Source organism: Bos mutus, chromosome 13 (genome assembly GCF_027580195.1).
Source record: "Bos mutus isolate GX-2022 chromosome 13, NWIPB_WYAK_1.1, whole genome shotgun sequence".
Taxonomy (NCBI): domain Eukaryota; kingdom Metazoa; phylum Chordata; class Mammalia; order Artiodactyla; family Bovidae; genus Bos; species Bos mutus.
Genome location: NC_091629.1, coordinates 19,603,153 through 19,614,480, shown reverse-complemented (window position 1 = coordinate 19,614,480; position 11,328 = coordinate 19,603,153). Strand labels below are relative to the sequence as shown.

At 47.5% G+C, this 11,328-nt stretch overlaps 1 protein-coding gene across 1 annotated transcript in view; it reads right to left on the bottom strand.

The window, feature by feature from the left end:
- The window catches only part of KCNB1 (potassium voltage-gated channel subfamily B member 1), a 122,594-nt gene that overhangs the window by 13,798 nt on the left and 97,468 nt on the right, over nucleotides 1-11,328 (bottom strand). The window lies entirely within an intron of this gene.

Sequence of the window (11,328 nt, the reverse complement as noted above, 5' to 3'; positions counted from 1 at the left end):
GATGTTTGAGATAAAAGATTATTTATTCAAATCCATTTATCACAAAGACTTGGAAGTAAAGTGAAGTGAAGTGAATTGAAGTCACTCAGTTGTGTCCAACTCTGCGACCCTATGGACTGTAGCCCACCAGCCTCCTCCGTCCATGGGATTCTCCAGGCAAGAATACTGGAGTGGGTTGCCATTTCCTTCTCCAGGGAATCTTCCTGACCCAGGGATCAAACCCAGGTCTCCCGCATTGCAGGCAGACACTTTAACCTCTGAGCTACCAGGGAAGCCCTAGACTTGGAAACTGATATCCAGATAATTTTTAAATTTTTAAAGCTAATCATCAAGCCCAGGGTCTGTCAAATTTGTCTATAAAGGGCGAGATAGTAAATATTTAAGACCTTGAAGCCCATGAATTCTTGGTTGCCACCACTTAACTCTGCAGCTGTAGCATAAAAATGAATGAACATAGCTGTTTCAATAAAACTTTATTTATAAAAGCTGGCAGTGGATTGAATTTGACCTGCGAGTCATAGTTTGTTGTCTCGTGATCTAGACCAGTGGTTCATAACTATTATGGACTGGGGTACCACTTTCCTGACATGATACTAATGATAATGCTGCTGCTGCTGCTAAGTCGCTTCAGTCGTGTCCAACTCTGTGCGACCCCATAGACGGCAGCCCACCAGGCTCCCCCGTCCCTGGGATTCTCTAGGCAGGAACACTGGAGTGGGTTGCCATTTCCTTCTCCAATGCATGAAAGTGAAAAGTGAAAGTGAAGTCGCTCAGTCGTGTCCGACTCTTAGTGACCCCATGGACTGCAGCCCACCAGGCTCCTCCGTCCATGGGATTTTCTGGGCAAGAGTACTGGAGTGGGGTGCCATTGCCTTCTCCGACTAATGATAATAAGTTACCCTTTATCAAGTGTTGATTGTATGCTAGGCACTGTGCTAGTCACTTTCCATGAAGCTCATTTCATTCTCTTTTAAAAAAAATATTTATTTAGTTGGCTGTTCCAGGCCTTTGTTGGGGCATGTGGGACCTAGTTTCCTGACCAGGGATCAAACCTGGATCCCCTGCTATGGGACCACCAGGAAAGTCCCCTTATTTCATTCTTACAACAATCCCATTATTGTATTGTACCTCCAGAGAAGAGATGAGGAAACCTAGGCTTCCAAAGCTAGTCAGCTGCAGAGCCAGGATATTTACCTGGGTTTGTCTGCCCCCAGTACATGAGCTCTTAAGGTTATGTTAGAAATGAGATAAAAACTACAGACCTTTTTGCTAAACACTCAAGATTTTGCAGATGATTTTCAGGGAGGCATAGATATCCTGGTCTCATGTTAGTAATTCCAGAGTATGACTATGAATTTTTGAGGCTAAGGATCACAGTTTAACTACTTTTGAGTTCCCTGAATCAAGAAGAGGATCTGGGGGCTTCCCTGGTGGCTCAGTGGTAGAGAGCCTGCCTGCCCGTAGTGAGGACGTGGGTTTGATCCTTGGTCCAGGAGGATCCCACATGGCATAGAGAAGCTGGGCTGGAGCGCTCTGCAGTCCAGGAACCCCAATTTATGAGCCCACTCGCTGCAACTATTGAGGCCCGAGAGCTCTGGAGCCCATGCTCAGCAATAAGAGAAGCCTCTGCAATGAGAAGCCTGCATACCACAACGAGAGAGCAGCCTCTGCCCTCTGCAACCAGAGAGAAGTCTGCATAACAACCAAGACCCAGCACAGCCAAAAATAAAATGAATAAATACATTTTTAAAAAAGAGAAAAGGGTCTCCTCCAGATATTTGGGCTCACTGGATGTTTATAGAAATTAATAGAACCTAGGCTAGACTACAGCTTAGGCAGAAATGCAAGCAGATGTAATACATTGCTCTGGGGTCTTTTTTTTTTTTTTTTTCAAAAATACAAATCCAATCACATCACTCTCCTGCTTAATAAATTTCCAGGCCTCTTCAGGAGAAAATCGAAACTCCTAAACTTATCTATCAGCCCTCCTCACTCCTCCCCAAAACTGTCCTCTTCTCATAGGCTTGCCCCTCTCTTTCTTCTGCCTCTGCTGAAGAGCTGGGGGTGGGGGTGAGGGCTCCATGCCTGTATTATTTGATCCTGACTACTGCTGAATGACTCAGGGGTGGACAGAAAATCCAGGCTGGGCCGAACCAGTCCACCATGGGAGATTTGAGTTCAAGGATCCAGGGGAGGGTAGGTTACGAGGATGGTGAGCCTCTGAATTAAATGGTCGAGTACCACCTAGGCCTGAACCAGCTTCATGATAAGCCCAAGCCTCAAGCAACTTTTTCCCAAGTTGTAGGGGATCAGAAAAGACATTTACAAAAAGTTCTAAGAGGTGGAAAGCTGAACTATTATACAGAGTGAAGTAAGCCAGAAGGAAAAACATAAATACAGTATACTAACGCATGTATATGGAATTTAGAAAGATGGAAGATAACCCTGGCAGAGACAGCAAAAGAGACACTGATGTATAGAACAGTCTTATGGACTCTGTGGGAGAGGGTGGGAAGATTTGGGAGAATGTCATTGAAACATGTGAAATGTCATGTATGAAAAGATGCCAGTCCAGGTTCAGTGCACGATGCTGGATGCTTGGGGCTGAGCGCTGGGAAGGCCCAGGGGATGGTATGGGGAGGTTGGGAGGGAGGAGGGTTCAGGATGGGGAGGTGATTTTTTTAAAAAAAAATAAAATTAAAAAAAAAAAAAAAAAGAAAAAGACATTAAAAAAAAAATCAGAGAAAGCTGAACTTTGAGAGAAGCCAGGGATTAAAGGGAAGAGGCAGAGAAAAAGGGGCAGAGAGGACACAGGGGATTTGAAAAAGGGTGGAGAGGGCTGCAGTTAAGAGCTTGGGCTCTGCTGTCAGGCTGTTTCGGGTTCAAGTCTCAGAGCTTCCACTTTCTTACCTTGAGCCAGGCATTTAACCTCTCTAAGCCTCAGTTTCTCCATCTGCAAAATGGGATGATAATAACAGTATCTACCTCAGAGAGCTGCTGTGAAATTAAATGGGTTAGCACACACAGAGCACTCAGGACAGCTTCCAGCAGCACCTAGTGAATGTCTAATAAATGCCAGCTGTCATTACAGGTGAAATAGCTCAGCACACACCACCCTATCAGCCCAGACCACCCAGCATCCGAGCTGCTGGCTAGTCTTCGTTTCTCACCCTTGACCTGAAACTGCCTGCCGCATCCTGAAAGCAAACACCAGTGCTGTTTGGGTGAGCATGAGTGGGTTCAGGCCCCTGCAATGAATCTGCAATCAGGACGCGTGGTTGGCAAGTCCCTCTGGGTTGAACTCTGACTCCTCTCTTTGGTCTCTCCTACCACAGGTATCCAGGCTCCACGCTTCCCTTATCACACGCTATTGTTGGTCATTTCTGCAGGTTTGTGCCTCTTCCTCTCTGTCCAGTGAATTCCAATCCGTCTTTTAAAATCCAGCCCACATGGCCTCTCCCTACAGGGGTCATCCCTGGAGGGGCCAACCACTCCATCCACAGGGCTCCCTCATCATTTTGCCAAGCCTTGGGGGCACTTAGCACACACAGCCTATGACAGGTGTGTGTATGTGTGTGTGTGTGTGCACATCACCGCCCAGAACCTGTGAGCTTTGGAGGGGACAGGGATGGGTTCTGAGAGTCATCTCTATACCCCCAGCGCCTAGGACAGCTGGTTCCCATGGTATTTCTTGGCTGGGGCTCAAGTTCTCGGAGCACCCATGGAAAGGTCAGGATCAGAGTCAGTTTTCCATTTGGCTACTGCTTGTTAACCATCTTCGACGACTGAGGCATGTTGCAAGGCACTGGGCGTACCACAGGTAGCAGGAGGGCTCTAGTGTCTTTCTAGGCCAGCTCGGAAGATGAAAGGGAGTGTCGCGCCACGCAGAACTTCCACAGCCTGTTATTCCACCACCTTCTTGTTTTGGTTTTTTTCTGTTTTTTGGTTTTTTTTTCTAGCTGCCTGGAGGAGGCCATGGCAACCCATTCCAGTATTCTTGCCTGGAGAATCTCATGGACAGAGGAACCTGGCCGGCTACAGTCCATAGTGTTGCTCAGAGCTGGACACAACTGAAGCGACTTAGCATGCATGCATAGCTGTCTGGCATGTTCCATATCGTAAAAAGAAACCTTTTGTGTTTTAATTTCTTGATTAGCACTCACTGAAAAAGTAAAATTATATATGCATAATTGAATCACTTTGCTGTACACTGGAATGACAACATTGTAAATCAGCTATATTTCAATAAAAATAAATTAAAAAAAGTAAAATTCTATAGTAACCTTCTAAAGTGACATATCTGACACATACAAAAGTAGACCTACTTTATGTACATTTATGAACTGTATTCAAACCAACACCTGCGAACCCACCACCCAAAAAACAGGGCACGGAGCAATAACACTGACACTTCCGGTGTGTCCTTCTCCATGCCTGAGATAATCAGAATTTTTATCCTCGTCCCTTTTCTGTATAGTTTTTAATACAAATGTATGTATCCCTGAACAAATTATTGTTTTTTCATTAATTTTTTATTGGAGTATAGCTGCCTTACAATGTTGGGTTAGTTTTTACTGTACTTCAAAATGAGTCAGTCACACAAAAACATATATTCCCTCCGTTTTGGACTTCCTTCCCATTCAGGTCACCGCAGAGCATTAAGTAGAGCTCCCTGTGCTATATGCTTGCTCGCTTAGTCGCTCAGTCGTGTCTGACTCATTGCAGCACTTTGAACCAGGCTCCGGCCCATGGTATTTTTCAGGCAAGGATACTGGTGTGGGACCCAGGGATCGAACCCGTACCTCCTACATCTCCTGCACTGGCAGGCAGGTTCTTCACCACTAGGGCTACCTGGGAAGCGACCACTGCGTGTACTGCACTTTCCTTAAGAATAAAAAACAGTAAACACGACTTCCTTGGTTTTATTTTAGCCTTGTCCTAAGAAACGATCTTTGCAAAACTGCTGATTTTGCATACCTAAGGATATATGTATTAAATATTCATTAAAATAAATAGGTGATCATTGGAATAAGCATGTGGAACTCTCACATTGAGGTTAACAATGTGGACCTGGGGGAATTCCTTGGCAGTCCCCTGATTAGGTGCCCTTAGGCCTGGGGCCTGGGTTCAATCCCTGGTCGGGGAACTAAGATTCTGCAAGCCAGGCAGTGTGGTCAAAAAAAAACACAAAAAATGTGTGGGCCCCGGAGTTGGAATTCAGCTTTGCCATTTTCTGGTCAAGAGGCCTTGGACACTGCAACTTTTCTTGCTTCAGTTTCCTTCTTTGTAAAATGAGGGTCTTCCAGTGGTTCTTAACTGGGTATGCCCCAGCTCCATCCTGGGAGACATTTGGCAAATTCTGCAGAAATTTTTGGTTGTCACGACTTGGAGGAGGAGTGTTACTGGCAGCTGGTGGGTGGAAACAAGGATGCTGTTAAATATCCTATAATGCACAGAACAGCCCCCGCCATGGAGAACGATCAGGTCCCAGATGTTAATAGTCCCAAGGTTGAGACACTCTGGGATATACAGCAGTCAGCTTCTCAGAAGCCGGAGAAGGAGGGAAAAGACTTGTCAGCCCAGAGCTGGGCATGGAGGGTCTGACCTTCCAGGGCGGCCTGCCGGGGACCTTGGGTTGAGTCCTCCCTCCATGTGGAGGCACTGCTGTCTCTGACTCTGGGCCCCAAGGCCGAGGGCGGCTGCAGGGGACGGAGCAGATCCTGGAGAGTCTGCCGCTTTAAGAACTGGGAGGTCTGGTTTCCCCCAGAGGCTGGCAAGGGAAGCCTGCTCCAGTTTCTAACCCCCAGACAACTCCAGGGGAGGCCCACATAATTGATGTCGGCTGACAGTTGCATGAATTATGCACCCACCTATTGTACAGTCCTTGGTGCTGTTATTCTAGGGCGGCTCCCCCTACTTTGTACCTAAGAATGTGCTCTCCCCTCCCCTCCTCTCAGCCTGAGATGCTTAGGGCAGAGGCTCACCCCACCCTGGAGAGGGGCTGAGGCTTGGGTTGGGAGGATCAGAGCGCGCCCCACCTCCTGCCTTGGTACACGCATGCATCAAATATCTTGAGTGCTAAACAGTGGGACCCACCCTCCTCGCCCTGCCCACAAGACTGCTTTCTCTTCCAGACCCACTGAAACCCTTAGGGTCAGGGTTAGACTTCCCGACTGGGGAGCTTTTCAACGTAAGTTAAACCCTCTGCGCCTCGGTTTCTCCGTCTGTAAGAATGGGAGGATGGCCACTGCAAGGTGGCAAAGAGAATTCAATGGGTTCATTAGGCCTTTCGCTCAACTTTTATTGCTTTCATCATTTCACAGCATCTTATTTATACGCTGGTTGGACTTGGCTTTGAGCACTACTGTTATTATTCCCCACTGGCTGTGTGGCCTTGGACAAGTCACTCCCCTTCTCTAAGACTCCATTTCTCTATCTCTAAAGTGGAGAAGAAAGTAATTAAGCACCTACCACAAGCTCTGGGAGTTGGTGATGGACAGGGAAGCCTGGAGAGTTGCAGTCTATGGGGTCGCAAAGTCAGACATGACTGAGCAACTAAACTGAACTGAACCACATCACTTAATATATATTTTATGTTATTAAATTATTATTTGGGTAATTTATTGTCCCCCCTTCCCCCAGCTTCTGGACTGGGGGCTTCTGGAAGTCCAGGACTAGGTATGTGGACCCCAGTGCCTGGCTAAGGCAGCAAGTGTCCTCTAAACAGTCTTAAACCCAGATGAACAGCATTTTTTGTTGTTGTTGTTGTTTGTTTTTATTTTTTTAAGCTGTTTTTTCCCCCCCTCAGTTCTCAGTCGTTCTTTTTGCTTTTAATTTTTTTTCAAGCTGTGTGATTCTGTTTTATTTTTTGGCTGTACTACATGGCATGTAGGATCTTAGTTCCCCGATCAGGGATCAAACCTGCGTCCCCCGCATTGGAAGCGTGGAGTCTAAACCACTGGACCAGTAGGAAAATTCCCCAATGAACAGTGCTGGTCTGATCTCTGGGATGGGCCCCAGGGACTGGGGAGCGGCCCATACCCAGTCCTCCTGACCCAGCTCAAACTCCTGACCAGGCCTCTGCATCTCCAGCCTTACTTTCTTGGGATCTGAGCCCAATCAGGTTTGGGCAGGACTCCAGGAACCCAGGGAGTAGAGAGGCAGGAACCAGGACCAGAATTTGCAGACTGTCCCCAAATTCCCTCCATGCGAAGAGATTCTGAATCCTGCAGCCCACCTGTCTGCACCAAATGTGGAAGGGAGCTTTGGTCCTCTGAGAGAAGAGATTAGCAGGTTGGAGTGCCCAGGGAGGGACTCAGAGGTGTTAGACCCAGGCCTTTGGCATCCTAAAAAGAATTTCTTTTTGCCTCTGGTGGTTGATCACAGGACGACTACCAAGTGTCCATCAGCTGATGGATAAACAAACCATGGTCTATCTATACAATGGAGTATTATTCAGCCATAAAAAGGAACGGAATGCTGACCCATGATAAAATATGGATGAGTCTTGAGAACATTATGCTGAGTAGAAGAAGCCAGACACAAAAGGCCACATAGTGTATGATTCCATGTATATGAAGTGCCCAGAAAAAGTGCCTCTATGGAGACAGAAGGCAGGTTAGCTGTTGCCGGGGTAGGGACAAGGGGTATCAGTCAATGGGCATGAAGGATCTCATTGGGATGATGAAAACATTCTGAAATCGATTGAGGATGATGGTTGTACAACTTGGCAAATTTACTGAAAAGTCATCGAATTGCTCACTGGAAATGGGTGAATTCTGTGCTATGTAAAATAAGCCTCAAATAAGTTAAATAAAAGGCTGCTTTCCATAAAGAGTGTCCCATTGCTTCTAATCCTCACAATCACATTGATGGGTTACAGGAGAGAAGCAGAAATCTGAGCTAACCACAGCCCTGCTGTAAACCCTGCAATGGCTCCCCATCAAGTTCCGATCTCTTGGCATTTATTAGGCATGTATTTACCAAGCACTTGCTAAGTGTTATGCTCTTTGCTGGAGATGTAACGTGGATAAGAAAGACAATTTCCCTGGCCTTAAAGAACTGGTAGGTAAAGGCAGGCCAAAAAACCCATAAAGCAATAAAGGAGCAAAATGACGTCAGATAGTATTATGCACTGCATGTTACTGAGAAACGCACACCGAGAAGCAGAGAAGCACTACTGGAGTCCACATAAGGTTGGGTGGTCAGGGCAGGCCTTTCATGGGAGATGTCCTGGTTCTGAGACTTGAAGGTGAGGAGTGTGTCCTTCAAAAATCTGAACATTCCAGGTAGGAGCACAGCATGTGCAAAGGCCCTGGGGTGGGAATGAACTTGGCATATCAGGCAACAGAAAGAAGCTCAGTGTGGGTGGGGCTGCATGAGCTACGTGGAGGGTGGGAGCAGATGAGGTCAGAGAGGCAGGAGGCGCAACAAGGAGATCTGGATTTTGTCTCAAGACCACCTTCCTTCTCTCTACAGACCATTCTCTCCATTTCCCATTGCATATCCCACAATGAATCCCGGCAAAACCTCGTACACTTCTCAAGTCTGGAGCCGCTCTGCCATGGTTGCTCACACCTCCAGATACTTGCCTCTGCCTGGAGTGCCCTTTCTCGCCCACCTCTTTTTAAAAAATATTTAATTACTTACATTTATTTATTTACTTGGCTGCTTCATGTCTTGGTTATGTCACGTGGGCTTAGTTGCTCTGAGGCATACGGGATCTTAGTTCCCCGACTAGGCATTGAGCCTGTATCCACTGCACTGGAAGATGAATTCTTAACCACTGGACCAACGGGGAAATCCCTCTCCTCCACTTCTCCTGGCTGATTCCTACTGCCCATCGAAACTCCAGTGAACCTTCTCTGACCCCTACGTGTAGGTTGAGAATGTCCACCCTCGGGACTCTCGCAGCCCCTGAATTTCTCCTTTCACAGCACTGATCTTGCTGTGCTGGAATTTTCCCCTTTGTGTCCTGCAATAGAATGTCAGCTGCAGGAGGGCCCAGGCTTGTCTTGACTGTTGTATTTCCAGTTCCTGAAATGGTGCCTTGGTACAGAGCAGGTGCTCCCTAAATAGTTAAGGAAATGAACAAGCAAATGAATGAAAAGGAGACTCAGAGAATGCAGTGACTTTTCCAGGGCAACACAACTTGCAAAGATTAGATCTGGGACTCCCAGCTCAGGTCTGTGTTTCTCTCCAAGACATTTTCAAGGACGTAGGAGGTAGCGGTTTCCGGACCATCGAGCCTTGCTCTCCTATTATGGTGTTTCCGCTTCCCCAGCTTTAAAGGGGGATTACAGATGGGGAGTTTTAATCAGAAGGGTCACTGGTGCAGATCCGATTAAGGGGATTGGGAGCAGGCTGATGGTTTTGACTGTCTTCTCTAGAGGCAGGGGCCTCTGGTGGGGGTCTGGTGAGAAAAGGGAGTCAGGAGCCTGCAGGAGGCGCTCATGGGCACAAGAGACAGGAATGTGGGGATGGCAGAGGATGAGAGCCTGAGGCTGAGCCAGGCAACAGAGGGCTTCACCGTGAGAAGGCAACCACGTCACAAAGGCGTAAACAGGGTGCAGTGGTATTGCTGGGGGGTGTCCCAGGCATCGTAAACCGGAGGCCTTGGGGCTGAGAAATTTGTTTTTACTTATTTGCCCAAGTGTCCAAATTCGGAGGGTTCACATAAATCTCCAGATGTTCAGATTGCCCTTGGAACATCAGATGCTGAGCCTACGCATTCAGCCTGCCTTCCCTATGGCAGCCACTTGCTGGCGCTAAGGAGCAACTGCCCCTTTAGACAGGGCATGTGCTCCCCAGGGTCCACAGGCCTCTTCACCCGTTTCATTATCTTGTCAGGTCTCTGTAGGTGTTGGGTTTGCCATCCTGGACTCACTGAAGGCAGTGACACTTAACTGACCTGCTACCATATACAAAGAACTTTCCAGACAAGACCTGCATCTAATTGCACAAACCAGGGACTTAGGGGTCATATTTGCCACATCCAACTCTATCCTTTGCCTCCATATCCAAACCATCATCGAGTGTTCATTCGGGCTCACAAACATCTTAGATCTGTTCCATTCTCTCCACCTGCTAAGCCATGACCGTGTCCCAAGTCACCATCACCTCCCACTGGACCACTGCAAACAGACCTCTTTCTGGTGTCCCCAAAGCCACTCTGGCCCATTGTGGCAAAGACTACTAGATGTCCCCAGTAGCTATCCTTCCCTTCATTCACTGTAAGAGTTTTAGCAGGACAAAAGGCTACACAGAATGAAGACTACATTTCCCAGCTTCCCCTGTGGTTAGATACGGCCATGTGACTAAGCTTGTCCTGTGGAATGTGAGCAAAAATGATGCTTGCCCTCTCTGCTCCTCCTTCTTGCTGGAGGGGAGGCAGATGCGATGGGCAGAGCTGGAGCAGCTATCTCGGATCTGAGATGGAAGCTAATTCCAGCCATAGAACAGCCCTTTACTGGAAAAGTTTGCCAACTCTTCCTAACAGCCATCTTGCTGAAGCCCCTGTGCTTTTGGGTCTCATAGTTACAGTCGCTTAGCCTAAACCCTGCCTAAGTCTCCAGCCTCGGCTTGTTCCACGTTCCCCTTTGGTTTCTCATCTCAGACACATTACCCTTTCTTTGGTCTCTCGTAGTCTCCATGATCCTTCTTACTATAAGGACTTTGCCCTCGCTGTTCCTTCTGCCTGGAATGTTTTTCCCTCCTCTCTGCCTGGTTAACTCCACATCCTCTTTCTTAGCTCAGGCACCACGTTCTCAGGGAAGCCATCCCAGACCAGGTCAAATCCCTCATCACAGGCTCTAACAGTCCCATGTCCTTCTCCTCACGATGCTGTCCAAGTGGCAATCTTACAATAGCGTCTCCTCTGTAGAATGTAAGCAACCGGGGGACAGGGCTTGTGTCTGACTTTTCTCAAACTTGAATCCTCAGAGTACACCGTAGGTGCTCCATACATTATGGAATAAAGGATGTCATTTTCATCCCCCAAACAACCTGCAGGGTGTGCTGTGTCCCCTCTCTCCATTTCATAGTTGGGAAAACTGAGGCTTGGAAAGACAATATCCAAAGAGACAGGAAAGGGGCAGAGGCAGGTTAAACATCTACTAGACTTTGAAGCGTCCCCCCTTTTCTTTAGAAACCAAGGGCCATTCCTACCATCTTATCCTACCATCCTGGGGTCTGGGTGATGTTTTTAATATATGCCCTCACTTGAACCATCTCCCCTAGAGGACCTCTCTCTTCCCAACAAGCTCTGGGTTGGGTCTTCCTAACAGGTCAGCTCAGTTCCCACGAGCTTTGCCAAAGCAGGAATTCTAG